Below are 25,556 nucleotides of genomic sequence, written 5' to 3' on the forward strand. Positions count from 1 at the left end.
AGGCGCTACAAGCACAAACACCTGCAGAAGGGAGGTGGAGCCGTGAGACCGCCCTAGAAGGAGGGGTCCCTCCAATGAGGTGTAGGACTGTCCTAAAAGGAGTGGTCAGCGATCCAAAGCCCACATGAATTGCCAGCAGCCTGTGACATCGGCACTGAAGACGGCCAAGACGGCCAGAAAAGCATCTGCCCACACAACAAAAGTGCATCAAGGACTGCAAGGGAAAGTGCTGTAGGTTTCAATAAAATTCCTACCTGTTCTGAATCTGGAGCTGTGTCCCGCTTACTTTCGACGGAGGGTGAGCAGTGGATGTCGTATGTTTCCGGTTGGCTGAGACCGGTGGGGCACGCACTCTCGGTCAGGAGCACCGCACCATTACAGCAAAACGAAACTTTGGACAGTACGAGGAGTACAAGGTGCGGCGCCCCCCCAGCGAAGACATTGCCCGCAGGTGATTAGTTTTCGCGATGGGGAGAGAGGAGGTAGCATTGCGTTACCCGATAGGATAAAGACACAGGTGGTGACGGAACAACACTTTCCTGGCTACACTGCTAGGATGTATGGAGCGGTGCCAAGTGAAGGGAACATCTCGGGATGTTTGGGACTCCGCTATTAAGCAGGGAATCCACACTGAACTACACATCCCAAGATGCAGTCTGCCAGGCGCTACAAGCACAAACACCTGCAGAGGGGAGGTGGAGCCGTGAGACCGCCCTAGAGGGAGGGGTCCCCCCAATGAGGTATAGGACTGTCCTAAAAGGAGTGGTCAGCGATCCAAAGCCCAAACGAATTGCCAGCAGCCTGTGACATCGGCACTGAAGACGGCCAATATGGCCAGAAATGCGTCTGCCCACACAACAAAAGCGCATCACGGACTGCAAGGGAAAGTGCTGTAGGTTTCAATAAAATTCCTACCTGTTCTGAATCCGGAGCTGTGTCCCGCTTACTTTCAAAGGAGGGTGAGCAGTGGATGTCATATATATATATATATTTATACATAATTGCTGACGTACTCGGGACTACAATGCAAAACCTAATTGGATTTTGGAAACAAGGAGTGTTTGCAGGAGGAAAATGCAAGAAAAGTTAATAATAATATAAAACACTCTTCATACAATACATTTAATATGAGCATTGAGCAACAATAGAGATTGAAGCATATTAATAAATTGATATCAGGTAAAAGGCAAACAAATTAAGCATGAACTAAAAAGGTTAAGCCTCAACATACAGAATGACTTTGAAAACTGTAAAAAGGATGGCTGCATAAAATGGTCACATGGTCAAACAACAAGCAAGAAGGCACGGCCACAACAAAGAACACAGGCAGGCTTATTGCAAAGGCACACTGGCTGGTAGCAGCTACACAAAATGGCAGCAAGCCACATGCGCAAACAGCAAGCAAGGAGACATGGAAAACAAATAACACAAACAGGCCTATCAACAATAACTATACAAAATGGCCACGGGTCACATGGCATGGGGAACAAAGACATATGGTAGCCTACAGCAAACATACTCACACACTGGCCAGACAAAGGGCGCATGGTACCACAGGAGAAAACAGCAGTAAATCAACAGTGATAGAAACTAAATTTAACAGGGCTATCAAATTTTACAACAACACACATCCTCCAAAGGCATCAAATATATTACACCACCTATATACCAATTGCAGAAAAAAAGTAAAATACCCCAAAGAAACCACATTTTTCAAATTTAATCCACTACCATCCATAGCTTAAATGCACCCATGGCTCTTTGACTGACTAGAGTAATAGTAAATTAAATGAATATTGCACATTTATAAAAAAAAATGTGGAAAATGGACTGAACTGTGCTACATTTTTCCTTTACAATAAAAGAAGAATTACGTGCAAAATATCTACTAGACCCCTACTCGAAACTGCAGGCCACCCACCACAATACCATTTTTCAAATTGATTAACACTACAAATAAACCCTGGCACATGCTTTCTATTAAACAAACAACACCCTTATACAACAGTTTTTTTTAACGTACCTGGGATATCACAAAAATAAAGTCCTTAAATCCTATGGTATACACGCAGCAGACAAATGGAGTGATCATTCAAGCTCCAAATCTAAATGAGAAGTGACCAGGAGGTGAACAGAGCACCGGGAGGAGCCTGCTGGGCAGGAACAGGAAGTTGGGGTATCTGGGGAACTTCTTCCTTGTTGAAAAACAATTCTAATAAAAAAAAGGCTCCTTGCACAAAAAACTGCCCCAATGATCCATTTGTTAAGTTTATGAACTTAAAATTGTATTTTGAGGAGATTTAGCTGTTTCTCCAGGAAAGAATCTTCTCCAGGTTGCAGCCATGAATACTTGCACTTGATTGTGCTCGCCTACTTCACAAAAGAAGCACCAGAAGTCGGTGGAGTGGCCTAAAGTCATGTCAGCGGCTGTAAAATCTCGTTGACACTCGTAGGCAGCTAGCAGATCTTGTTGGCACTCACAAGCGCCAGCAGAGTCTCATCACGCTCCTCTCACATACAAAATGACATAAGGAGTGCGCTAATGGAAAAAAAGATTACGCTTTGTTGCGGAGTGCAGAGTTTATCAGTAACTCTACGTTCTCCATGAAATGGGGAGTTGCCGAATTCTGTAAACTCTGTGAGCAGAGTGGAATTGTACGCCCAGCCCTACTCATTAGTAATACAGATGAAATAGTAATTTAACTTATGCAGTAGTTTAATATATATCTTTAAGTCTCAGAGATGTAATCAATGATGTCATCAGTAATGTCACTTTTCATTAGTGATGTAATATGTGAGGTTAGAAGCACTGTATTGCGGGGGCTGAATTTCAATGGTTTTGTACTAGTGAAATCTGAGCCTAACTATAACATCTCTTTCTGGACCTAGGGATAGCTTTCTGCCAAATTTGGCGTGGTTCCATTTAGTGGTTCGGGTTGTAGTCATATGGAAAATCTCAAAGGGAATGACCATGGAAAATACACTTTTTCTCAGTCCCCGCTTGACACATCACCCTGAAACTTACCATGTACAACTAGAAGCAGGAAGGCATTTTTGTAGGAACATTTCATGAAGATTTGTCATATGGTGCCAAAGTTATAAGCAACTCAAAAATCTTTTTTCCTACGGGAACTAGGTGCTAGCTACATAACTACCTACTAGTGACTGCCAGTAAGTAAATAAATAAATATATGTATGTAAGTATGTATGTATGTGAAGGGCGCTGAGTAAGGCACGAAGATCGCCGAAATGCATTCGCCACCACTGATTCTTTGTACCTGAGCAATAAAGCATCACTGAAGGACCCCCCTCAGGCCTCTGCTTTCTCTTTGGAGGGAGATGTTGGATATATATATATATATATATATATATATATATATATATATATATATATATATATATATATATATATATATATATATATATATATATATATATGTATATATATATATATATATATATATATATATTACCTACTGGCTATCGCCAGTAGGTATATATAGTTAGAATTTTTTCCCTATGGGACTTTTGAAAATTCTATGTCTAATAACTTTGGCGTTTGTGGGCGGAATCGGCTGAAATTTTCAGGAAAATGGCACATTTTGTTTCTGAGCAGCCCCTGAAAATTTGGTGGGGTTTCGTCAAGGGGGGGCTGAGAAAAAAGGGGGGTCCCAAAACGCGTTTTTTGCATTGAGTTTTCCATAGGGCGGTTGGACTCACTTTTAGCTCGAACGGCTGAATGGATTTGCACGAAACTTGGCAAAATTGTAGGGACTGTTAGCCCGATGTGCCTTTGCTAGGTCTCAATATATGTGCTCCAGTAGTTTTTGAGAAATTAACGTTCAAACCAAGATATATATCTGCAACAGCGCTCTGGGCAGCGATCCGGTCCGCTTACTTTTCGCTTATCGGAACTTTGCGCGCAGAAAGCTGATTGGCTCTCCGGTGTCTGTCAACATTCTAAACAGTCCGGAGCGGCCGCCATCTTGTCTCTCGGTAGGATCGAGAGAGAAGAAGAGGTGGAAAACGAAGGGGGAATTTAATGAAAGGGGGCAAGGTATCCCCCTCTTGACCCCCTAGGAATGTTGTTGGGGTTATTAAAGGGTCCCGTGGGGAAAAAAAAAAAAATGATTTTTCACGGTAGAAGCGCGGCCGCGAACTGGTAGCGAAACGGGAATTCGCCATTTTGTGCTTCGTAAATTAAATTACTAGTTATAAGTGGGTGCGGGAGACGTATCCTAATCCCCTATGTTTCCTGAGGGTGGCTGAGGAGGCTGATATATGTTGATACATCTCTTCCAGCGGCTGTGCGTGAGCTTTTTTTTTTTTTTTGCTGCGTGACAGTCCGGAGCGGCCGCCATCTTGTCTCTCGGTAGGATCGAGAGAGAAGAAAAGGTGAAAAACTAAGGGGGAATTTAATGAAAGGGGGCAAGGTATCCCCCTCTTGACCCCCTAGGAATGTTGTTGGGGTTATTAAAGGGTCCCGTGGGGAAAAAAAAAAAAAAAGATTTTTCACGGTAGAAGCGCTTCACGGGCCGCGAACTGGGCCGCAAACTGGTAGCGAAACGGGAATTCGCCATTTTGTGCTTCGTTAATTAAAGTACTAGGTATAAGGGGGTGCGGGAGACATATCCTAATCCCCTATGTTTCCTGAGGGTGGCTGAGGAGGCTGATATATGTTGATACATCTCTTCCAGCGGCTGCGCCATCTTGCCTTTTTTCGAATGCCACAATTTTGTCGTGCACGGCAGCCATTTTAGATGCCAGGCTGGTTCCAGGCTATCACCTAACCCTGCGGATGTAGTTTATGGCCCCAGCTGTAGAGAATTCAGACATGCCAATCCTCCTGATTCAGGCGTGTGAGTACTGATTTCAGTGCTAGTCTCCCGCCTCCCGATTTCTGCAAGCAAAAACCCGGGGGCATATTACGAACAACTAGCGATAATTTTTGTCTCTAACTTGTTTAGAGACAAAAATTATCGCCGCACATCGGCGATTTTTATCGCAGATAAACCTTGCTATTATCGCAGAAAAGTCCGCGATATTCATGTATTATCGACCTAATGCTCTTAGCCATGTTATCCACCTCCCATTGGATAACATGGCTAAGAACTGCTCAGGGCAGGTGTTAGATTTTGGAGATATTCGCGCTTAGCGCGAATATCTCCAAAAGTTGGTAATAGAAGGTAGCGATGTTAGGGACTGTTTCCAGTCGCTAACATCTTGGCACGCCACTTTGCATGTCATTAGTGATAAGTATCACTGACATGCAAAGCGGGGCCCAAGATGGTCGCTATCTCCTTTTAGCTGTCACTAACTGGTGTTAGCGACAGCTTGATAATAGGGAAATAATTTTATCTCCGCTTTCATGGTTTTTAAAGCCAAAAAAGCGGAGATAAACCCCCTTGATAATATGCCCCACGATTCCTTGGGGGTTTCAGCTGACAGGGCTTGGTATTGTGTTACATGGTAATTTTTCCAGGAAACGTCAGAGGGTCGATGCAGGGGTTCTAGAAGAGGTGATAAACCATTTAAGCCTCATGAACAAGCGCATGGTCTTTTAAAGATTTGTGAAGTACTCGGGCGGCGGTGTGTGTGTGCCCTTTTTCAGGAGCGGGCGGGGGGGCACTGCCAGCAACTTGCCAGGTCAGGTAGTGTTCAACACGTGCATCACCCTTTCTCTGCCTGCTATTGCGCTCCATGCTTCGGAAAGGTAAGAAAAAGAACGTGCATTTGAGTTTGAAATGTCCGATCCTGCAGCAGCACACTTCCAAAGCCCACACATGACAATAACCCGATTCAAGGCCCCATTCACCCGTTTTTAAAAAAATAGAGAACACTCCAACAAAGTAAGGTTATAAAACTTTATTAACTACTAACTTTAACAAACGGAACAAAAACTAAAAACATTTAAACATTTCTCAACACAAAAAGCAACAATAGTTAGAAGCTGTCTTTTGTGCGAATAGTCCCAAGGCAGCACAACGTGCAGAGTTCTGGACGGCACCCAGGTGATGTCGCCTGGGTGCCGCACTGGTTTAGGGATCCTACAATGCTGCTCCGAAAATTGGCGTGGGGCGTCCCGGGTGGGGCGGGGGGAGGCCTCGTCAGTAGCGGTCTGTTGTGCGAATAGTCCCAAGGCAGCACAACGTGCAGAGTTCTGGACGGCACCCAGGTGATGTCGCCTGGGTGCCGCACTGGTTTAGGGATCCTACAATGCAGCACAGAAAAACAGCGTGGGGCGTCCCGGGTGGTGCGGGGGGAGGCCTCGTCAGTAGCGGTCTGTGTCCAGTGTCACATGGCTGACACAACATGTACGACAGGCACCCAGGTGATGTCCAGTAAACTGCCGCACTGGTTTTGGTATCCTACAATGCTGCTCCGAAAATTGGCGTGCGGCGGCCCGGGGCGGGGGCGTGGGGGAGCCGGCGTGAACGGGCCTCCCCAGGTGGCGGCCATCTAGCTGAGTTGCGCTCGCTCTTGCGGCCACAGCGTCTCGCTCACCATGTTGTTGAGTTGCTCCCACTCTTGCAGTGCAGCGATAGGCGGCTGCCACATGGCTCTTAAAATGGCGGACAGCTCCTCGGTTTTAGGCCTGGTCCACTGAAATGGTCCTGGGACACTTTGGAACTCGGACGCTTGCCTGCTAGGGCTTGGGTTCCATTCTCGAAAAGCGTCCCCTCAGCCGTGAAGATTGTATAAAAGTCTTGGGGGCCCCCGACTCCCGCAGGCTTCCGGTGGGGAGCGGCTGCCATGATTGCTCGCGGAATGACCACGACGGAGCCACGAGATGGTGGTGCTCTCATGCTGACGCCAGCTTCAGTCTGAATGATCCAGAAACAAGGTGGGGCTTTCATCGTTTGGGAAAAAAAAATGTTCTAAACCAATGAAAAGTGTTATTTTTAGGTCATATGACCAAGCCTTCCATCTTTAGGAAACCAAAAGTAAAATGAACCAATGAAAAGTTTTATAAACAAGTCACATGACCTGTTATGCGACATAGGGCTACAAAAAGCGTAGAAAATCCGTTGGCACGTGAGGCGGCGTCAGTAGCGGACCGATGTGCGAATAGGCCGAAGGCAGCACAACGCGCCGAGATCTGGATGGCACCGAGGTGGTGTCCAGCAAATTGCCGCACTGGTGTGGCCATCCTACAATGCTGCGCCGAAAGACGGCGTGTCCAGCTGAGTTGCGGTCACTGTTGCGGTACAGTGACTCGAACGCGCCGAGATCCGGATGGCACCGAGGTGGTGTCCAGCAAATTGCCGCACTGGTGTGGCCATCCTACAATGCTGCGCCGAAAGACGGCGTGTCCAGCTGAGTTGCGGTCACTCTTGCGGTACAGTGACTCGAACGCGCCGAGATCCGGATGGCGCCGAGGTGGTGTCCAGCAAATTGCCGTACTGGTGTGGCCATCCTACAATGCTGCGCCGAAAGACGGCGTGTTCAGCTGAGTTCCGGTCACTCTTCCGGCACAGTGACTCGAACGCGCTGAGATCCGGATGGCACCGAGGTGGTGTCCAGCAAGTGGCTGCACTGGTGTGGCCATCCTACAATGCTGCGCCGAAAGTCGGCGTGGGGTGCCCCGTTGGCTTATGAGGTGATGTCAGTAGTGGACTGATGTGTGAATAGGTCGGAACCAGCACAAGGCGCCAAGATCCGAATGGCAAGTCCTGGATGTTGAGTGCCTCAGTTGAGATTTCTGAGCAGTGCTTGTAGGACTGTCTGAAGCTTATTTGCACCTGTTGCAGCTTCACTAGGTCCGGCGGAACTTTTTGCCTTTTCCTTTCTGCTTCTTTTCCTACAATGCGTTTCATCTGAAGACACGACCAGGTCCCTGAATGTGTGAAGGGGGAAGCTATTGATTGAATGAACACGCCGAGATCTGGATGGCACCGAGGTGGTGTCCAGAAAATTGCCGCACTGGTGTGGCCATCCTACAATGCTGCGCCGAAAGTCGGAGTGGGGTGCCCCGTTGGTTTATGAGGTGATGTCAGTAGTGGACCGATGTGTGAATAGGTCGGAACCAGCACAAGGCGCCCTGCACTGTTGAGCCTTTTTCAATGTCTCTTTTTTGTTGTTTCCCCTCCATCAAAAACAAAACAAAAATACAAGGCGCCAAGATCCGAATGGCAAGTCCTGGATGTTGAGTGCCTCAGTTGAGAGTTCTGAGCAGTGCTTGTAAGACTGTCTGAAGCTTATTTGCACCTGCTGCAGCTTCACTAGGTCCGGCGGAACTTTTTTCCTTTTCCTTTCTGCTTCTTTTCCTACAATGCGTTTCATCTGAAGACACGACCAGGTCCCTGAATGTGTGCAGGGGGACGCTATTGATTGAATGAAAATGGCGGCTTGACACAAAGCTGACTCAAGCGTTACTGTTGGTGCTATACAGACAAAAATTGGTTTTCAGTTTGTACATTCTTCAGGTTTTTTTTTCTCCATCCAAGTCTGATTGAGAGTTTGTAGAAAAATGGCTTCAGATTTTCCACATACTACTCTTCAACATTCTTCCTAAATGTAACAATGTGAAACTCACTAGGAGAACGGCTGTTTCTGTTTCCTTTCAAAATGCTGCCACCAATATTTTCTGAATGGAAGACACCATCTTGTAGCATAAAGGGCCGAAAGGGGTTCTGGTCTGGCCGATGGTTGGTGGAGACATTTTGACTATATCTTGGACCTGCCCGGCCTCGCCCAAAATGGCGCCGGTATAAATGGGACTCGTAACTCTTTGCCCGCAAATGTATATCTAGAAAATGTTATTGTAAGTGGCCCTGTCGTATTTTAATTACAAAATGTACGTCCACCGATTCCGCAACTGTTAGACACCTTTGTTCTTGTCACCTAATGGCCCGCTCGTTACGTTCTTCTACAGTGTAAATGTCTCCTCATCATATACGATTTCAGTTTGCTCCGTGGCCGGCCCACGTGGTTATAGGCCCGTATTTGTATACTGACATTTTCACAATAAAGGTTTTTAAAACAAAACACGGTAGTAGTATTTTCATTTGTAAAGTTTTTACTTTTAGTGACTGTTTTCGAATCAGTAAAAGGCAAGTGAAATAAAGCAGTCCAATTACATGACGGATAAAAGGTATAATATGTAGGAACGCAGTAAAGATAAATGGTGAAGGGCAGTTGTGTTTTTCATGTCTGCAACATAAAGTGATCGATAAGAATCTGATAATCAGGCGTATCGGCGACTAAGACAGCAGGCCGAATCTCTTTTACTCAACGGCTCCGTCATGGAAGGAAGAAACGCCCTCTTTCTCGAAAAAGGAATATATTTTACTTGCAAGACAGTTGTAAATTTTCCGGGAAAGTACATTAGCCTGGAATATTATAACATATGTTTGAAAAAAAAATATTGTTCGAAAATAATAAAAAGCGTAATTTTTAGGTCATATGACCAAGCTTTTCATCATTAAATTAACAAAAGTAAAATGAACCAATGAAAAGTTTTATTAACAAGTCACATGACCTGTTATGCTTACGTTACGCGCTGCGCGCCGCGCCTCGGATCACTTCCGGGTGCGCTAACGCGGCGTGTCATAAAACGCATTACGCGACAACGTAGGTCAAGAATATAGTCTAAATGTCTCCACCAACCAGCGTTCAGAACACAACCCCTTTCAGCAGTCCAAAAAGTTCTGTTAAATGACAACAGAGGGGACAGGCAACAAGAACCATCAGTCAAAGAGGGGAGGGCAAGTTCTTCTCTTCCGGGTCATGTTGGGGCGCTACCGGAACTGATCGAATTGGTAGTCTACAGTGTTTCTGGATGTTTCAGACTAAAGCTGGTGTCAGCATGAGACCACTACCATCTCGTAGCTCCGTCGTGGCCATTCCACGAGCAATCATGGCAGCCGCTCCCCACCAGAAGCCTGCGGGAGTCGGAGGCCCCCAAGACTTTTGTAGAATCTTCACGGCTGAGGGGACGCTTTTCGAGAATGGGACCCAAGCCCTAGCAGACAAGCGTCCGAGTTCCAAGGTGTCCCAGGGCCATTTTAGTGGACCAGGCCCAAAACCGAAGAGCCGGCCGCCATTTTGAGAGTCCTGTGGCAGCTGCCTATCGCTGCACCGCAAGAGCGGGCGCATCTCAACTACATGGTGAGCGAGACGCTGTAGTCGCAAGAGCGGGCGGAAAACAGCTGAATGGCGGAAGAGGCACAGTGTAGCAAAAGCGGGCGGAATAGCAACTAAAACGATAAAGGGGCGCACCACTACAGCTTGTCTTCAGGTCAAACGGATTGTGGGACAAGGTCCAGAATTGAAGAGTCATCAAAAGGCAAAAAGTTCCGCCGGACCCCGGGAGCCGGCCGCCTATGTCGGGGGCGATCTCAGGCTACACCAGTGCTATAAGACTTGGGGAGGGTGTCGGAGCCAAGCGTCTTCTCCGAGTCCATGGCCATCACACCGCCCCTCAGGGGCCTCCGTCAAGCTGTTTAGGAAGGTAACATATCACATTGTTTTCTAATGCAGTCAGGTCCACAAACGACACTCACTTACTTTGAGAATAGTGAAGCTGCAGTAGGTGGAAATAAGCTTCAGACAGTGTTACAAGCACTGCTCAGAACTCTTAACTATGGCACCCAACATCCAGAACTTATGCTATTTGAGAATGGTAGTGACATCGAAGCATCTCAGGGACCAAAACCATTAACGTACTTTCACGTATGAAAATCTTACTTGGGGAGGGGGCAGGAGCGAAGCGCCCCCTCCCAGTCAGCGCCACCACACCGTATGTTGAAAATCTGAAGCCATCGTTCTACAAAGTCAACCAAACATGGATTGAAAAATCTAGAAAAATGTACAAACTGAAAACCAGTTTTGGTCTGCATAGCATCAGTAACAACGTTTGAGTTAGCTTTGTGTCAAGCCGCCATTTTGATTCAACAAAGCACAGGCATTGAAAAAGGCTGAAATTCAGAACTCTAAACTATGGCACCCAACATCCAGGAGCTTGCTATCCGGATCTTGGAGCCTTGTGCTGTTTTCGATCTATTCACACATCGGTCCACTACTGACATCATCTTATAGACCAACGTTATGTAAATAGTTTTTTAATAAAATGTTTTACCCTGTTTCTTTGCTGGTGTGTTGTCTATATTTTTAATATTTGCATAGGGTTTGTCGTTATTTTGTGCGGGATGGGTGATGGAGCCGAGCTGTCTTGCAGCCCTCATGGTGTGGAGCTCAGTTCATCTCACTATTTTCGTATTTCTCAAGAAGGGTTGTTCCTAATATTTCTATTTTAGCGAGGTCAAAAAGAGATCCAATTAGTGGCCTACTGATTTTGTTCGATTACTTTTATTTTTTTACACGATTTTTCACTATCTGCAAAGACTAAACAGAGTATTGCGACTTTGTGCTTGTTTGTAAATAGAGAATGATCCAAAGAGAACCAATTCTAAAACAGTAAATGCTTGGACAACAATCAATCAAATGGAGAGACAAGGAGGCACGACGGATTACAACGGGGGTAAAGGCCTGCGTTAACTACCCTTCAGTATCTGCAAAGAGAGAGTACTACTAAGGCAAAAGAGGGGAGGGGGGGGGCAGCGTTCAAAGCACATCAGCGTGCATAAATACGAAAATGTTTTTATCTATCACGTACTTGACATTTTAAAGCTTTTCATATTTGCTATTAAAAAACCAATGAAATTCACAGAAAAAACCATAGGTTATAGTGGATATATAGTTAGGAATTTGCATTTACAAAACCTTGAAAATTCAATGAAAAAACCATAGGTTATAGGCCATATATAGTTAGGAATTAGCATTTACAAAACCTTATTTTACTCGCATAAAACCATTGAAATTCCATATATAGTTAGCTAACTATAAGCGCTAACTATATATCGCGCACCCGCAATCCACTGCTGATGATGTCACATATTACATCATTCATGACATGGTCAGTGACATCACTGATGACATCACTGATGACATCTCAAATGACATCACTGATGACAACTCAAATGATATCAATGATGACATCTCAAATGACATCACAATTGACATCACTGATGACAACTCAAATGACATCACTGATGACATCTCATTTGTCATCACTGATCACATCACTCATGTGATAATACAATGAACCTCTTCAGACTCTAATATAACCTTACATACACTCAGTATAAACAGACACTCACAGACTGTCACTCATCCATGGAGTTACTCACACACCTAGTCAGTCATGCAAAGAATCAATCACACCTCCATTTCCTCAACTATACAGTTATACACATCTTACTTATTCAAACATATAATAACACATATTTACTCTCTTATATAATCCCTGATACAAGCTCACAGTGATCGATACAGCCACTCACACATTCACTGGCTCTTATGTTCAGTTATTTATATATCTCAACTCTCACATGTATTGTGTTTTACATACGTACTTACTTGCACATGTAGCAATGAGAAATCCATTCACTCACCAACACACCCATGCACAGTCAACCGCCCATATAGCTGTTTCCACATGCACTCTTGAACTCATACTCCTAGTGAATCAACTGCTTACACATCTATGCACAGAGTCACGCACCTCCCAGCCACCCACACACACACTCAGCCTCCCATTCAAATACTTGGGCAACCAATCAATAACCCATATGGCCACTCTTATAGCTACTGATCAACACATGCAGCAGCTTACACAACAACAAACATACTGATGCACGAATTAAGACAGTTTAGTCACTAACCCATGTACTCAGTGAGACACATTTAATCACTCACTCATACAGTCAGTCATGCACCTACTAAATTCTTCATCCAGACACTTATACATCCACTCATTCTTCAATATGTGAAACATATTTAAACTTTACAGACACATACAATCACTGGATGTTGTGATCAGTGATGTCACTGACCATGTCATGAATGATGTAATATGTGACATCATCAGCAGTGGATTGCGGGTGCGCGATATATAGTTAGCGCTTATAGTTAGCTAACTATATATGGAATTTCAATGGTTTTATGCGAGTAAAATAAGGTTTTGTAAATGCTAATTCCTAACTATATATGGCCTATAACCTATGGTTTTTTCATTGAATATATATATATATATATATATATATATATATATATATATATATATATATATATATATATATATATATATATATATATATATATCGACTCCAGCTCGCACTCTCCAGTACGTGATGCACTCTTGACAATAATTACCGCCAGTCAGAAATGTAGCTCGGAAGACTTTATTTTACATCAAGCCAAACTCCAAAAACCCAACGCCTTGGTCACGGGTAATCATACATTTGTTAAGCCGACATTAAATAAAGATAGAGAAAGTGCTAAAAAAATGTATTTCGTGTATAAACATCAACATAGGACTACACAACAACATAGTATATGTCGGCCATCTTTGCATGGTGAAATGTGGGACACAGTGTATATACACACAGAAACGATTTTCCCATAGACGATAACTTGTCCCACAATTTGTATTCACAAATAAAGTGCATTTCATTTCAAAATCAATTACGGTGACTATTATCATTTTGTAAAATACAATATCTGAAGATAAACATTAAATTTCATGTTCAAAAGTAGGAAGATAAACCAACTTAAGTGCTTCAAGAAGAAAGTATCAATTCCCAAGTGGGTAATTTTTACCTAGAGATGAACATTAAATATCATGTTTAAATAATCATAGTCAGATAGACCCTCCAAGGAACTTCTGAAAAATAGTGTCCAATCCCAAGTGGGTAATTTCACATAATAGTCCATAAACAAAACCACAACGAGAGACCAAGGTTTATAAGCAATCCCAGTGGATATTCGTGAGTATTTTCATTAGTTATTTATAATCTTACCCAAGTGGGTGAGCAAATTAAATTAAATTCATAGTTATTTATGTGGTCTCTATATGATCATTACGGACAAATTGATATAGATTCCCGGAGTGTCACTGGATACCATACATTTCTGACACATTTTCTTCTTTTTGTGTCCTCACCTGAAAGAAAATTAAAACGTACATTGGTGGCTTATCCTATGTTGTCTTGTTCTATGTTGATAATGTTTCAACAGTAACATTAAAATTGGTTAAAAATTGGTTAAAATAATAGGAAGCAAAACGAAGGATACAGAGAGATATACAACTAAGTCATACTACATTAAGATCCCATGTATGCTAGTTTGACAATTATAACAATTTCTTGACCACATTGGTTTCATCGATGCATCTTTACTACATATTTGCTACATATTTACTCTCCAAGGAACCAGTTCAGCAAAAAAGAAGCAGAGAACTCTGGGTAGTTCTCAAGTTTAGATGGAAAGCAGCTCCTGTATACAACATCCTCACACCCTCAACCCCACCGGCACTCTCAATCTGCTCACCTCAAATGTCTGCCTTTCTATCAAAGTCTTTAAGCATAGGATTAGCACACGGCCAGCGATGTTGAGATAGAAAGGGACAAAGTCTTTTGCCATTTCTATAAGCATTGGACTAGCACAGTGCTGTCAATGGTGAGCTGCAAAAAGCCTTTTGCCACTCCAGGCATAGTGTTACCACTTTGAATTGGTCAATTACCAACCAACCCAACCTGAAATGAACAAAAGCAACCACTGACATGTGTTTCGCTCTCATTAGAGCTCTACAGAGAGGTATAGCAGGAGCAGCAGTTGGCCCCCAAGGACCCTCTGGAGGCAAGGGGACTTCATCCTCCTACTAGTACTGTACCAGGTGGCACGTTTGCAGAGTAGTGGAGAAAGGGGCGCAGCCTCTGACAACCTCTCAGCAGCCCTTCTGTGTGGGGCTTTCTGGAGGTATCATGAGGGGTAGTTGGCCCCCACAGTGGGATTGCTAAGAGGTCTTCGCAAACTCGGCTTGTGGTGCACTACTGGTTGGGGATGAATTCCACTTTACTCCTGAGGGATGTTGGGGGCCGTGAAGCCCTCCTATACCCTCCAGTAAGTCCTACAGAACAGGATTCCTGAGAGCTGATTGAAGGCCAATCTCCCTTTCTCCACTACTCTGCAAACATGACTACAAGTTAAAAAGCTAAAGAAATTCACTGAAAAAAAAAAGATTACAGGGATGTTATAATTAGGAATAAGCATTTCAAAACCTTAGAAATCCCCAGGAAATAATAAAGGTTACTCGGGCGTTATAGTTAGGTAATGGAATTTTAAAAAACTTAAGAAATTCACTGAAAAAAACAAAGGTTACAGAGACTTTATAGATAGGCTCAGGTGTCACTCGTACCAAACCAAAGCAATTCAGACATTATAGTTAGTGAGCTAACTATAACTTGCACCCTAGCAATGCACTGCTTATGACCTCACATATTACTTCACTCATAATATCGTCACTGACATCACTGATGATATCACTGATCACATCTCAAATGACATCACTGATGACATCATCCACAGAATGTCTAACACACACACTCACTCCCCCATAAAACCTTTCCTACTCCCACTCCAACTACCAGACTACCATTCTCAAACCCATTCACACACATATACCAGTACTTACACAACCACTCACTGATTCATAGATCAACACACACATCCACTCACTCACCCATACAACCACTCGTAAACTAGCTCACTCACTAATACAGCCACTGAAATATCCATTTAGACACCCATACATATACTTGCACACTGAGTCAGTCACCCGTAGAGCAACTCACACACCTACTCACTCACCCATATAGTCAATCGCATATCCACCTACTCACCCATATAGATACACACACCCTCACTTACTTATACAGCTATTAATAATAAATACTCACTCACCTATAGAGTCACTGATACTATCACACTCATACAGCCACTCTTATATTCGCTCACTCACTTACCCATACAGTCACTGATATACCCCATCATTCACCTATTCTGCCTTTCACATATCCAGTTACTCACCCCAATATACCACTAACACAGGCCCTCATTCACCGACACAGCCATACACACAGGTGGAGTGGTGTGGCTCACTGGTTGGAGGCGGCAGACCCAAGAGCAGAGAACGGCCCGGGACCAGGGTTCGATTCCCGACGCGGCAGGGTCTTGGACCAGGATCAGCGGACTGATAATTCTCGCATCGGTGCCTACTCCAACCAGAGATCACACTCGGCAACTCTGGGCATTAGCTTGCCTCATCTCCACAACGGCCCCACACAAACGCCGGGGATGCCTGGTTTCACTTTGGAGACCCCCAGGAGGGACTATCTCACAGGGAAAGCCAGGACGGGTTCCCCAGCGGTCTATAGCGCTACGAGGCCTGCGGTGCGGGTAGCAGTGCGCTTTACAAGACACAATTTACAATTTACAATTTACAATCAATCGCCCATAGATCCCCACACACATATACTTACTAACCTATACAGCCACTGGCTCACCCATTCACTCATCACCCACCCACACTGACACTCAGAAATCCATAGACGTACTCATACAACCAATCACTTACCCATTCAGAAACTCATGTACCCACTCACACACCCATAGAGCTACTTAGACACCAACCGACAGACAGATATGGACATTTACACAACCAGTCACTCCCCCATACAATCACTATGGCACCTATTTGCTCATTCATACAGTTAGTCATTCACCCACTGAATCATCCAATCAGGCACTGATTCACCCACTGATTCACCTATAGACCTTGGTATATAATTTAACACTCAGATTTTAACACCAAGTCCTGAGGGAAGACTGACTGTCAGCTACTACAGTGGGTGTTTGTCCTTCGTGGGAAAACTCTCATCACGCCTCCACTGCTAAAGATAGCCTTTGCTGTTGACAAGTTATGCAGTGCATCTCTTCTCCCTAAGAAACTCCAGATTGCAAGGTGCTCTGCCTTTCATGCCCTCATAGCAAAGCGCATAGAAGTAGGCATTAGGGTGTTAGGTTCTAGTTAATATTTTAAATCAAATTTATTAATGCTGGAAATATTCATTTTATTCTTGTTATTTATAATGTGTAGTGTTGCTGTTTTTATAATAATCTGTGTAGTTATTTTAGATTTACTGAGAAACAGATTGTCCCTGTAGTAATAAATACTTTTAACTTGAAAGTGTTCCTTCTTCTTAGTACAATGTGTGATACAGTGAATAACAAAATAAGGTTTGTTACTATTTCCACGGGCCCCTGATCCCTTTATGGAATTGTTAGTAACCCAGAAGCAATACTTCTTTGTCAATTGCACATTGAATACTGTTTTGCCAGGCTACAATAACTTGTCTTTCACATTCTTTACTGGTGCATTGAACCAAATTCACACATGTTACCCATGGGTAGGAAGGCACCCTGTTAGACCTGGCACCATTGGCGTGGATCTCCCTTCCACTTTTTGATGTTGCCTCTTATGTTTTTGCTGGTTTTAGATGCTTTGGGGCACTGTGCCACTGCTGTTCAGTGCCACAGTGCAAGTGCTCCCTATGGTAAATTGATGTATGGATTAGTGACCTCATAATTGGCTAGATTGGTTTACTTGTCAGACCCTAGTACAGTGAACTGCATATGCCCAGGGCTTGTAACCAATGCTGCAGGTCGGATTGCAGCACTGATTGTGCTACCCACCGGAGCAGCTTTTAAGGTGTGTCTCAGGTCTGCCATTGCAGAGCCTGTGTGCAGTCTGGTACTGCCATGTTGACTGGGCAAGTGCACCCACTTGCTAGTCCCTAAACCTTCCCTTTTATACAAATGTGTCACCCCTATGGTAGGCCCAAGGGCAGGGTGCATTGTAGGTAAAAGGTAGGACATGCCCCGATGTGTGTGGCATGTCCTAACAGTGAATTACAGCCATTTTCGTTTTTCACTTTCGCAAGGCTACCTGTTCCCCATAGGCCAGAATGGGCAGTTAGATTATAACATCTTACAAACCTCACTGACTCAGGGAACTGGGTAGAAATTCGAGTTTAGTATGCCTGAACTCAGAATGATAAAATGACTCTTTTAGTGAAGTTGGTTTTAACATTTTGTGTTTGAAAATACCACTTTTAGAAAGTAGGTATTTTCTGGCCAAACTATCCAAGCCTGCCTCTGCTAGGTTGTGTATTCCTTGTCTGGAGTTTGAGTGACAGGAGCTGGGGGATTCCAGGAGACAGGGTGAGTCAGCACAGCTCTGAATAGAGAGATCTGCATGCATATGGGAGGGAGGAGCTGCATCTGGGACCTGAATAGGGCTGTGCCTTCCCTCCACTATGCTGGCTCCACCTCCTGTGGTGTGTCTGATGTCCCCGGCCTACAAACTGAAAGGAAAGCAGGAGTCTTGTCAACAAAGTGCTCCAGGACTGACAAGAACTGGTTTAGACTAGGCAGAGGCCTCTCTGCCTTCAGAGAACAAAGAGAAAAGTAGCATAAATATTGGGACCCAGACCCAAGAACTTTAGATCACTTCTGGGAATCAAGACATACCTTTGCTGAGGAGAAGAACCAAGAAGCTGAAGGAGGAGACTATCCCTGTGCTGTGTGTTTGGGGTTGGCCTGCAGTGGTTGCCTCAATGCCAAAGAGAGGAGAAAAGGACTAAGTGTGCTTTCTATCAACTTGAAGAGGAATCTCTAAGGGCTTGAACTAGAGCTTGACTCCTGCCTAAAGTCTCAGGGATACAAGACTTCACTAACCAGCTCCTCCCCTAAGTTCCCTTGCTGGGAATTGCCTGCTGTTGTTCTGGGCTTTCTGAGAGACTACATGTCGCTTGGAGCTGGAAGCGCGACGCAACAATGAAAAGCATGTAGTCGCCGCAGGCGCTGTCATCGCATCACCGAAGAAGTTACCCGCCGCTGCCATCATTGCATCGCCGAAGCGCGGCGCATCGCCGGAGAAGCGGGACGCTGCCACAGAAGTCATCGTCGCATCATCGGAGAAATGCGACGCAGGGCCTGTCGCGGCTCCAAAGATCATTGAGCTGCTGCACGGCCATTGGGCGTGCACGCATCGCACCAACATTGTCACATCGCAACCAAGACGCCACTTTGTCGCATCGCACTGGAGCAGTAAGGAATCAACGCATCAACTCCTCACACAGTAAGGAAGCAAGCATCAACTCCCCTGCGCAGCAGTAAAGAACCAACGCATCCACTTCCCTGCGTGTAAGGAACCGACGCGCCAACTTTCCGGTGACCCTTTTGTTTTCCTTGCGTTACACATTTAAGGTACATTGAGAGTAAAGTGTTGCATTTACAACTTGAGAGATCTGAGCTATTTTATAACCTTTTAGAGACTATTTTTGAGTACTGTATTGTGGATTTTTGTGGTTTGGTCTTGTTTTAAGTCTACATACAAATGCGTATTTTATAATACAACCTGTGTGGTGTCCATTTGTAGTGTTGTCGCTGTATTACTGTATGTGTTCACAAATGCTTTACACACGGCCTCTGAGATAAGCCTGCCTGCTTGTGCCAAGCTACCAAGGGGGTAAGCAGGGGTTATTTTAGGAGAGTAGCCCCTTACCCTGACTAGACGCAAAGGCCCCTATGCCAACTAGAGACCCCCCCTATCTAACATTGGTGGTCAGCGGTGAGGATTTGGACTTGCATTTGTGATTCATATACAGTGATTGGTGTGCACTACTAGTGAGTGCAGACAATAACGCAACCACATACTTTGAGAGAATTTTTCCTTGGAACTTCTTTTCTATTTTTGATTCTTGAGAACTGCCAGTCTTTTTACTACCATGAGCCAGTCAGCATCCATAGTATCTGTAGACATTGAATTGGAAGAAGAGAGAATTGACACCTACACTGTGCCTCATCTCAAAGCTCTGTGCAGGAAATTTAAAATCTATCTGAAAGGCCACACCAGGAAAGAGGAATACCAAAAGGCGCTGAGGGCCTGGGTATAATCTAGGAATACCAGTGAGCATCCTGAGGAGCCAGTAATGGAGGCAGATGATTTAAATGGGCAGCTGGAGGGGCCAGTGGGCCCAACTGGGGAGAAAGCACCTTCAGAGGCGGGTAGCCTAGTTTCTTCCAAGGAAATGTCCAGAGGTGAGCTGGAGGACAGAGCAAAGGAGAGGATGCAGAAGTGGGAGCTAGCTAGGCTCAAAATGGATTGTCAGAAATAGAGCTTGGAATGGAAGGTGAGATGAAGAAGTTAGCCTTAGAGGAAAAGAGAATGCATTTTGAGCATGAGAGAGGATTGAGGGAATTGGAACTCAAGGCCAAAAGTTTAGAGGTTCCTCCATCTGGTGACAGCATACCACCAGTGCATGTAGAAGCAAGAGCTTACATCCCCAAAAATGTAGTGCAAGATTTCCACAAGAATGAGGATATTGGTCAATGGTTTAGGGCTTATGAAGCTGCGTTGTTGGCCCACCGGGTCCCTGAGAAGGATTGGGGAGTGGGGTTGCGGGGCCGCTTTGCTAGTGATGGGAGGGACACTTTGTTGGATTTGCCTACAGAGGAGCAGATGTCCTACACCCACATGAAGGGAGCCCTAATGTCCAGATTTGGTGTGACCCCAGAGTTATCCAGACAAAGGTTTAGGAATTGGCGAAAACTGAAGTCTACCACTTGGGTGGAATATGTGTCTTTCTTTTGCAGAGCATTGGATGATTGGGTGAAGGGTAGCAAAGTGGATAATTCTGAAGCGCTTTATGATTTGTTAGTATGGGAGCACTTGTCAAATAACTGTTTCCCAGAGCTTCGTAAGCATCTTATTGATAGCAAGCTGACTAACCCTAGGAAGCTTGCTGAGGAGGCGGACTACTGGGTGAGCACCCGAGTGCAGAAGGGTCATGTGGTAGACTTCGCCAAAGGTGCGCAGGGTCCCCAGCAGAAGAGTGGGGTGACAAGGGTAAACAGAGGAAGTTCCAGAAAGGGCACCAAATTAATCCCCAAGGGAACCAAGGGAAAGGTTTGCATCTTCCCCCTGAGAAGAAGACAGTGGCCCGACTGATAAGCCTGTTCACAAGGTGCCCAAGACCTGTTTTAAGTGTGGTCTAGTAGGCCACTGTTCTTATGATGCTAGCTTTCCCTTGTATGGGAAGACAGCACCCACTGGTGCACCACCCTGGTAGTTGGCTAGTGTAGCCCTGGGGGAGGAGCTGGGTGCCCAAGGTGTGTGGGGGTCCGCAGAGATGTCCCTTGTCTCTTTAGGAGACTGTGAGGTAGTCCCCAGGACCCAGCTGCCTGATAACACTAAAAAATGCATGCAGTGGGTGACCATCAATGGCAAGAGGGTGGAAGCTCTTAGAGACACCGAAGCCAGTGTGACAGCTGTCAGTTGTCGGCTAGTGTCTGAAGAGCAGTTAGTCCCCAATGCATTTTACCCAGCTGTTGCCACTGACAACACAGAGAGCCACTGCAAGGTAGCACAGGTTCCCTTTTAGTGGAGGGGGTGGTCTCAGGAAATCTTCAAGTAGTTGTGAGACCAGCCATGCCTGTTGAATGTCTGTTAGGTAACGATTTGGAGAGCTCTCCTTTGGGCTAAGGTGGAGTGAAGAGCTCATTTAGAGATGTTGGGTTTGCCTGAGCGGGCCTGCGTGACCACTCGGTCTATGGCAGCCAGTAAGGGTGTTCAAGAGGACCTGGAGCATGAGAAAATGGCCCAGGTGCCTGCCTTAAAGAGAAGAGGTAGGGGCATGGGAAACCGGTGCCTGAGATTCCCAGGGCCCAGTTGGAGGTGGACCCTGAGGGGGATGCCCTGGAGCCTACCGGGGAAGAGATTGCTGAACTGGGGGACCTGCCTGAGCTGAGCAATTGGCAGTAGGAAGGAGGTCCCTTTAGGGAGGAATTCTGTGAGGAGCAGAACAAGTGCCCTTATCTTGTGGGTTTGCAGCAGCAGGCTGCAAACCAGGCAGCGCAGGCGATCAGTCTGGATCACATTGGATTTACTGGGAGAATGGTCTCCTGTATAGCTAGCCTAAGGTTGCTGAGCCTGGGTCAGCCCATGTGCTGGTGGCACCCCAGTGTTTCAGATCCTTCCTACTGGGGCTGGCTCATGGAGTGCCTTTAGCAGGATATTTGGGGCAGGACAAGACCTTGGAAAGGCTTGTCACCCACTTTTATTGGCCCCAAATGCACAAGAGTTCAGACACTCATTTGAGGACCTGTCAGACTTGCCAGGCAAGTGGAAAGAGTGGGAAAATGCAAGGCTCTTCTCCAGCCATTCCCTGTGGTCAGCACCCCCTTTGAAAGGGTAGGCATTGACATTGTGGGGCCTCTGGATCCCAAGACAGCCATGGGCAACTGGTTCATCCTGGTCTTGGTAGACTATGCCACCCGGTACCTGGAAGCCATCCCTCACAGGACGGTGACGTCCCGTGGTGGGACGTGATTGATGGGGATTTTCTTCTGCGGGGGGTTTCCCAGAGAGGTGGTGTCAGACCAATGTACCAACTTTATTTCTAAGTGTTGTGTAACCTACAAGTTCACCACTCCTTAAAACCCCCAAGGAAATGGGTTGGTTGAAAGATTCAACCGAACCCAAAAAGACATGATTATGGGTCTTGGGGAACCCATGTGGCGTAAGTGGGATACCCTTTTAACATGCCTTCTCTTTGCATACCGTGAGGTGCCACAGAAATCTCTAGGGTGAAGTCTCTTTGAGCTTCTCTATGGACACTCATTAAGAGGACCTTTGAATTTGGTCAAGAAAGGCTGGGAGAAATCTCCCAGGAAACCTCCCCAGGATGTATATAGCTACATGCTGGTCTTCAGGAACCAAACTAGGCATTTCTGAAAACTCTCTGAGGCGAATCTGGAAGCCAGCCAGGTGGAGATGAAGTGGTGGTACGACCAGAATGCCATTCTGGTAGAGCTTCAACCTGATCAAAAAGTGTGGGTCATGGCCCCAGTGGAGCCCTGTGCGCTCCAGGATAAGTGGACCGGATCCTTTGAGGTGCTGGACCATAAAGGTCTGGTTACCTACTCGGTGGACTTGCGGTCTCCCAGGAACCTCTTGAGTGTCCTGCATGTCAACCGCCTGAAGCCCCACATAGAGAGGTCTGAAGTGGGCATGCTCCTAGCTTCAAATGCTGGAATGGAGGAGGAGATTGAGCCTCTTCCTGACCTCCTGTCGGCAACAGAACGAGATTGGTCAATGAATGGGGTGAACCTCTCTTCCACCCTGACCCCTGAGCAACAGAATGACTGGCACTAGTTGATGGGACAGTGTTCTGACCTGTTCTCCCTGATTCCCAGTGTCACTGATTGGTGCGTCCGTGATGTAGACACTGGGGACAGTCCTCCTGTCAAGCACAAAACTTACAGGGTGACTGATAGGGTGAGAGCTTACATCAAGGAGGAGATCTCCAAGATACTTGCGTTATGGGTGATTGAGTCCTCTGACATTCCTTGGGCCAGCCCAGTGGTCCTGGTCCCAAAGGCTGCCGCCCCGGGTGTCACACCAGAGCTCAGGTTCTGTGTGGACTACAGAGGGCTCAATTCAGTCACCAGGACCTATTCTCAGAGCAGATGAGCTCATTGATTGGTTACGGGCTGCCTGGTACCTCAGCACGTTTGACTTAACATCTGGGTACTGGCTGATTGCCTTGACTGAAGGGGCAAGAGAGAGGTCAGCATTCTCCACACAAGATGGGCACTACCAATTCTGGGTTATGTCCTTTTGGATGAAGAATGCCCCTGCCACCTTTCAGAGGTTGGTCAACCAGGTGTTGGTTGGACTGGATGAGTTCAGTGCCGCCTACCTGGATGACATTGCAGTGTTCAGCGCCAGTTGGGAAGAACATCTGTGCCACCTCTGGGATGTGTTGATGGTGCTGCGGAGAGCAGGCCTCACGATCAAGGTGAGTAAGTGCCAGATCGGGCAGGGTTCCGTGGTGTACTTGGGACATCAGGTTGGGAGCGGCTGGGTACAGCCCAAGATTGAGACCATCCTCTCTTGGGAACCCCCAAGACCCAGACTGAGGTGAAAGCCTTTTTAGGATTCACCGGGTATTAAAGGAGATTTGTCAAGTGGTATGGAAGCATTGTTGCTCCCTTGATGTTGTAAGCAAACCTCAGCCAGGCCTACTTAGTGCAAGGGTTCGCCATTCTCTGCATAGAGACCTCAGACCTTAGGAAGAAGTTGGCAATGAAACTGGAAAATACAAGAGCAAAGTTTATTAAACCTTTAAAGGTGGTACTACAGCCCACACAATACCCTTCGGTATTGTATCGAGTAGCACAATGAACTGAAGCACATGGCCCCTTTTATTCACAATGAGGGGGCTCAAGAAAAGGCGGTCCAAAAGACAAGAGCAGATTTATGACCATACAAGGACATTTTAGAAGGCACAACTGATAGGTGGGCGGAGTTAACAGTCTCCGATCACATTTCCATCTGGAACCAATTAAGTAACTGTCACTGATCCTACTACGCATGTCTGGACATGCTGGAAGGGGAGACTACTAAAAATAGCCTGTTGCCGGGCTGAATCCTGGCACGATGGACAAGAAGGTAGGACCAAGCACATGACGAGCACATGGCAATGTATGGCACACAAAATGGCTGCTACAAATTCAAGATGGAGTCGGCACATTTGTTACGATAATGGTTAAACAAAGCATGTCTTCTGCTAATGCTTAATCTAACCGCTGCTGATTTACAACAGATGACCCTTTCAGCATTAGCTGAAGACATTCGACTTCCTAGGAAAAGCCAGATATTCATCTCTTAAATCAATGGCCATCATACTAGCTATTTCCTTTTTCAGATCATTCTGCATTTTGACTTCTGTAATATTACTTTACGTTAGTATGCAAGTATTGACACACATAGAACAAATCATTGGGCTGCATTGAATACAGACACAACAGGAAAAGATTATCACAATAATTATACATAGGACTGTTAATACTTTCCAGCCCCAAGCAGAGATCAACATCCAAAACCATCCTGTAAATATCCATGTACCATTTTCTGTGTGGATGTCTGCAGCGATTTTATGAAGTTTATTAATCGCTTTATACACTGATGGGGTATGGTCAGGAATAAACATGCGGCAGCTACTACCAATAACACGGCATGCACCAGCTCTATCTGCTAACATTACATCTAACACCATCCTGTTCTGCAAAGCTACAATTCTAGTAATTTGGAGCTCTTCAGTAATGTTTCCTAAGGCTGCAGCTGTTTGAACAGTAACAGCTTCCACTACTCTAGTCAATCGTCGTATTTTACTGCTATTTAATGCAGCACCTACAAAAATTAACAATCCTAAATTGAAATCTACATACTGTCGTAGGCTAGTGTCAGTCTGATCAACATCATCAGTAGTCAATGTCCTTTTATATCTATTTACAGTAATATTATTGAACAATTTAAGATTTCGGTGATACATCGGAGGGGCTAAAAACACAGGGGGCAACAGAAAAGAGACATAGCAAATACCAGTCCAACCGGCTGGCAATCAATATTATCCTCGATTTCCACATACATAATACGTATTGTGCGAAGCCAGAAAAGTACTACTGCTCAAACCATCTTTATTTAATACAGTGATACAGTCACTTATCCCTACAGGGATATGCCCAATGCTCTGTACACATAGTTCTGCTTGTGTTTGGGTAACAGAAATAACAAAATGTTCAGCCTC

The sequence above is a fragment of the Lissotriton vulgaris genome, chromosome 8, assembly GCF_964263255.1.
Source record: "Lissotriton vulgaris chromosome 8, aLisVul1.2, whole genome shotgun sequence".
NCBI lineage: Eukaryota > Metazoa > Chordata > Amphibia > Caudata > Salamandridae > Lissotriton > Lissotriton vulgaris.